Source organism: Danio aesculapii, chromosome 3 (genome assembly GCF_903798145.1).
Source record: "Danio aesculapii chromosome 3, fDanAes4.1, whole genome shotgun sequence".
NCBI lineage: Eukaryota > Metazoa > Chordata > Actinopteri > Cypriniformes > Danionidae > Danio > Danio aesculapii.
The window spans coordinates 19,514,101-19,520,422 of record NC_079437.1 but is presented as its reverse complement, the minus strand read 5'-3'; the positions used below and the strand labels follow the sequence as shown (position 1 = coordinate 19,520,422).

Here is a 6,322-nt window from a genome sequence, read left to right as displayed (position 1 = left end):
GTTGTGTTCTCAAGAAACATTTATTCTGTTCGTATTTCTTTTTTCTTTTTATCAGTGTTGTGGTAATAAGCCATCTTTTTTTTTTTTTTTTTTTTAGAATTTGCTAATAAGCGAAAAATTGTATTTCTTGAATTAAGATAATATATGTGCAGTAGTTAAATACCTGACAAAAGTCTTGTTCCCTGTCCAAGTTTTAGGAACAACAAATAATAACTTGACTTCTAGTTGATCATTTGGTATCAGAAGTGGCTTACATGAAAGGCAAAGGCCTCTAGATTCACTTATTTTACCAAAAAAAAATATGACCATGCCTTGATTTTTAATTATTTAATTAGGACAGTAAGGTCTGTGCTTATGCTAAAGTCATGTCACTTAACAGAAATAATGTACAGTATAGAACATAAAGTCATGGTGCAGTGGAAAAAGAATTAATATTGTTTTTGACTCCTATCCATGAGCTTGGAGGACTGCATCCATACATCTCTGCAATGACTCATATAACTTAATAATGAAGTCATCTGAAATGGCAAAGAAAGCATTCTTGCAGGACTCCCAGAGTTCATCAAGATTCTTTGGATTCATCTTCAATGCCTCCTCCTTATCTTACCCCAGACATGCTCAAAAATGTTCAGGTCTAGTGACTGGGCTGGCCAATCCTGGAGCACCTTGACCTTCTTTCCTTTCAGGAACTTTGATGTGGAGGCTGAAGTATGAGGAGCGCTATCCTGCTGAAGAATTTGCCCTCTCCTGTGGTTTTTAATGGGCAGCACAAATGTCTTGACACCTCAGGCTGTTGATGTTGCCATCCACTCTGCAGATCTCTGACATGCCCCCATACTGAATGTAACCCCAAACTATGATTTTTCCTTCACCAAACTTCTTGGGATGCATGTGGGTTCCAATAGGTCTTCTGCAATATTTGTGATGATTGTGATGCAGTTCAACAGATGATTCATTTGAAAAATCTATCTTCTGCCACTTTTCCAAATGATCAACTAGAAGTCAAGTTATTATGTTGCTCTTACAACTGGGATCAATGACAAGACTTTTGTCAGGTAGTGAATATCAGTTTAAATGGAAACACTTTACAATATGGTAAATGTAGTTAATGTATTTACTAACATGAACAAACAAAGAACAGTACATTTATTACAGTATTTATTAATATATGTTAATAATCATTAATGAGAATACAGTTGTTAATTGTTTGTTCATGTTAACTCACAGTGTGTCAACTAATGCTTACAAGCACAGCATTGGATTTTAATGATGCATTATAAATGTTGAACAAGAATTAATAAAATCTTTACAAGCATTGTTCATTGTCTGTTCATTTTAGTAAATACATCATGAACTGATATTAATTACATGTCCCATATTGCAAAGTGTGACTTTTTAAACACATTTTTTTTTTTTAGTTAATATTCCATTTAGATGATGATAAAAATCAGTTTAGGCCTTTAAAAAAACAAAACAAGTCTCGAGATGCCATTTATATTCCACAAGCTGTTTTTAAACTGGAACTTGCTGTGTGTAAACACTCCCAAAGAAATGTGTCTGATAGGGGTCAGGTGAACCTGAAATCAACTTAATTATGCAGGGTTTCCTTCAGACTAATTAGTCGACTAGTCTTGAAAATATGCAGTTTCTCACATCCCTAATGAAGATGGACAAACTCTTCCCCTTCTCTACCACCTCCTCTTCCTCTCTGCTCTCTCCTCTTTCTCATTATTATTTCCAGAACTTTCCTCCTCCTTTCTTCCTTCTTGCACCATTCTTAACTCAGTTTTCCTCCCACAATTCCATTCTCATTTTTTGCCTACATTTTGAGGTGTTTCTCTCTATTTCTCTGTCCTCTGTTATGCAGTTTCTTTTTTAGGTGTTAGTTTCTTAAATAAGGGCCTGAGCATACCTTCCTCTCTCCTCTCATTCTTAGGAGAACATGTTTTTCTCAAGCGCACAAACCACATCTGACAGAAGCATCAACAGCTTTCACACACGTCCTTCAAAATTAAAGTCATTCATCACAAAACCACTACATGACCCACTTTTGTGATTTGACCCACCAGTTTGGAAACATTGGTTTTTAAACCTACAGGACTCTACGACAGTGGCTTGGCTTGCATAATATTGTATTTAATGATAGAAGTGAATGAGAGTTGTAGAAATAAAAATGTACCTAACCTAGTTTCAAATTAATAGTGATGATATATAGATGTACTGAAAAGTTATATTCTTTGGGTTTTAATTGTATCGTTTAATTCAAAACTATAGCAGCCCAGGTGACGGATACATTAAACCTATTGCCTTCCTGCACACTGGCTGAGCCAAAGTGTTTTAAATGTTACAGGCAGGGTTTCAACAACTGTGCCTTTGTCTTTGTGGATCCATCCTTTTGTTGATGAACTTGGGTTGTCAGTTGCTGGGCAGGTTCCTTCACTACCTACCACGCTTACACGACTTGTTTAGCCATCTCCACCTATAAATATAATAGACAGGATGACTCTGTCTCAAATTGGACACGTTGCAGACTACTAGACTACTCTTGTCCCTGTAATGCCAAGTTCAGCCTGCACGATTTTCAAAGTAGTGGTTTCAAAGATGTTTTCACACTGCATGACTATCAACTATTCTCTCAGTTTTGTGTTTACACTGTAGGATGGATCGGCGACAGGGCGTTTCACACTCCATAACTTTAAAATAGGAAGAATAGGCGACAACTTTGTCTCGGTCCGCAAACTACATCTCTCAACCACATGCAAGAAGTGACGTAGTATATGTTTTGTTATTACCTAGCCTACATAATGAGAAAGAAGCCTTTAGTTAGGTACAAAATGTACTTATTTTGCTCACCTGACCTTTGAAGGGAATTTGCAATTTCTCTAAACTTTTTCTTTTTCGACCCGGTTGTGGTATTGCTCAGATGACACGTCAAACAGACACGGGTGCTCCTGCCAAATTTTCACTCGTTTTTCCTCAATTTTTGGGTCCCAAATAGACAGAAAAGAAGCGCTTTTAACTTATCCCGTTGGCTTGCAGATATACATACTAGTGGATGCTGCTCTCTCATTGGTTGTCAGAAAACATTTCACATGGTATGATTTGAATCGAATTGAGCCAAATATCCATTCGCTCATTAGTGATTCTCTCAGATTGCGCCTTTTGATTAGTTTCATACTGTGTGATTGTTACACAAGTGAACGAGTACTGATTTGCTGTGATTCCAGGCATTTATCTGCGATTTCTCAAAACCTGTCGGTGAGTCAAAATCAGAGCTAAAATCATGCAGTTTGAATTAGAGGTCTCAGTGGGATAAATTATTTTTTTTAGTCCCACTTGCGTGATGTTTTATTCCGCATCCGACCATTCCCGCTGTATATTCCAGCCTTTATTCACCCGATGCCCGCTTAGAATAATTTTCTACTCAACCGCTCTTGCTAAATTTTGATCTGGTTTCCAAAATCTCATGTTTTAAATGGGTACTACCAAAAGAGAAATTTGTTAGTTGTGCAATGTCAATTTTCTGTCAGTCACTGTCATTTAGGCTAAATGTCAGTTTTGTTTGCACCTTTTGTGATGAGACAAGAGTGCCGCTTTAAAACCTGAGGTTTCAGTCCTTATGACTGCTAAAGGGTAAAACCTTTGAGGTATTATCACATCGTGCAAAGGGTCCATTTTATTCCATTACTGATGCAATGAAAAAGACTCCCATACTTCAGACTTGCCTGATGTGGGTTTCCTAACAGTAAACAGAAGCACTGGTCATGCGTTCAGTCTTGAGCACTGGCTTTACCTGAAATCTGGTCCGGTCTCACTGTACAGCTATGGGAATTGCAGACCTCTAGTCTGAACTCTGCATAAGGGATCCTGCTCTTGCAGACTCGTGAACTTCATGAAGATGCTGTTTAACTGCAAGAACAACCAACACTTTTCAATAAAGAATTCTGCTTGTAACGAGGTCTCCTGGTTTGGATTCTCATATTTACAAGTGATTGTAATTGGTATAAAAGCTTAAAAAAACAAACAAAAAGGAGAGAAACGTTCAGTTTCAAGTACGCGCTGATCTGTAAATGTACGCTTAACACCCAATCCTGGTGTATACATGGGGAAATGGACGAGTTGTTCTGTACTTCTACAAAGTTTTGAAATGACCTTTTCATTCTCTCAATACTTTCTCTGCTTCTCTCCTCCTCACAATACACTTTGTTTTGCACTTTGTTCGTTTTTCTTCCTCCGCCATGTACTCTTCCTATCACACTGTCTCAAATCGCCGCACAAGTTTCCGGAAGGTTCCACCAGGCCGTTGATCTATCCTTTCATCAGATGCTATTAAGGGAAAGAAGACTCTCTGTCTCCCTCGCTCGCAGACGTAGGGACGTGCAGGTTGAGTGAGAAAGGGGAGAAAGGAGCGCAGGACTGTAAAAAATGGAGAGGGAAATGAGAGATGAAAGGGTGACGGGGTCGCTTCAGATTGAGAAAAAGAGAAGATAATTACTTGTGTTTTTTTCTTTCTTTCTTTGTTTAAAGTTTGGTAGAAATCAAAGGTCCCTGATTCGGTGTGTCTAGTAAATGTTCAACTCTTCATAACTTTGTGATCTGACCGCAGAAATCGTTGCCATTCTGTGAAGTAAATTAAAAGGTACCTAAAAATGCTGTCTTTTAATAAAGACTATTCTTCCCTGCTCATGACCGTGAGGGTCTTTTACCCTGTTCTTTAAACATTTATAAATGTCATGCGAGGAGCGCCAAATGTACTTTTCTGCTTTTAATTGGTTATCAGTCACGAGCTTCCAACGGATTGTTTTACATCCATTAATTAGCCTTATTAAAGACTCGCTGTACTGTTTAGACATGCGGCCAGTTTGGTGTTTTCTGGTCAGTCCATTAATGGCTAGGGTGTATCCAGCTAACGATTAAAGTGCCTTAATTAGCAGCAGCGAGAGCAAAATAAGGATTAGTGCTGCGGATCTGTTGTAGTTATTTATTTCTTTTTTGAGCTGAAGGAAGAAAAAAAGAGGCTGGAAAGGTTTAAGGGTTCAGAGGTTTGAGGGGAAATGAACAAGAGAGCCAATGGAATGATGAATGTGCTTTTTTTCAGGAGAAGAGAGGGAGGGCTGTTTCACACAAGGGGAAAAGAAGAAATTGTTTTTTCCTTCAGCATTATAAACGTGTAGCTTTGATGGATTTAAACTTGCTGATGGTGCTTCTGAGGTCTGGCTTTTGCCCCTACAGTGGCAAATGTTGTGTGGTAAAGCAGTAAATAGTGATCGAATGGTGCAAAAGTTCTGCATAGTTTTGTGGCTTGTGAATATATATTTTTTGACATTTGTCTTGACATGTTCGCCTAAATGGTGGATGTTAATAGGAATCGGTTAATATACTTCAAAGTATTTCAAGAAACACAACATGCAGTTAACTACAGCAGCAAGTAAATACACAAAGTGGTACATCTTTTATTTAGAAAAATTATTTTAATACTTCAATAAGTCACAGTATGTATTTTAGACCCATTAATCCTTGCTGTGCTGCATTCTGAAGAAATCATATTATAAAAAAAGAGCATCCAGAATTTTTTAAGATCCATGTTAGGAGAGGGAACCATTGCTGTTAAATTGTTTAGAATGTTTTTTTATTATTATTATTTATATAGAAACTATGTAGGCCTAGCAGATATTGAGAATTAAAACCATGATGCATGTTTTCTATTTCTTTTATCAATAATCACTATATTAGTATCCACAATATGGTTCTTTGTTTGTATTTTTAATAAATAACAAGGCAAATGTCAAAAGAACAACATAGTTTAAATAAACCGTTGCCTAACAGAAGCATTTAAATAAGAAATAGAGAAAATGATAATATATTTTTTCATCAATAACAGCAACATTTATAACGTTAAAGGGGTGGTCCACAGACTTTTTTTAGGCTTGGTTGTGTTTCTAAGATGCAAAGCAATGTGTGATCATTCGCCATTCGTAGAAAATCATGTTGTTGTTTTTTCATATATCTTACTTTGATTATATACAGCTACTCAGCTGTATACGACTGTCATATTTCCTAGTTCCTCAAAGGCCCCCTTTAAGAGGCTCTGATTGGTCAGCTAACATAATGTGCTGTGATTCACGGATTGGCTCCACGTCACCACTTTACGACCCTACAAGCATACTCTTTTGCGCTTTGTAATCAGTAGTTGTTTAGCCATATCAGTTTGAACCTGAATCAGACAGAAAATGAAGAGCACACAGCTGAACCTCACGCCTGCTCTCTAAAATAAAACCTGACAAGTGTCTTTCACATATATTCGGAATAAGCATGTGTAAGT

General features: G+C 37.3%; 1 protein-coding gene across 1 annotated transcript in view; it reads left to right on the top strand.

The window, feature by feature from the left end:
- Nucleotides 1-6,322, top strand: part of LOC130221026 (speckle-type POZ protein) — a 199,498-nt gene that overhangs the window by 128,713 nt on the left and 64,463 nt on the right. The window lies entirely within an intron of this gene.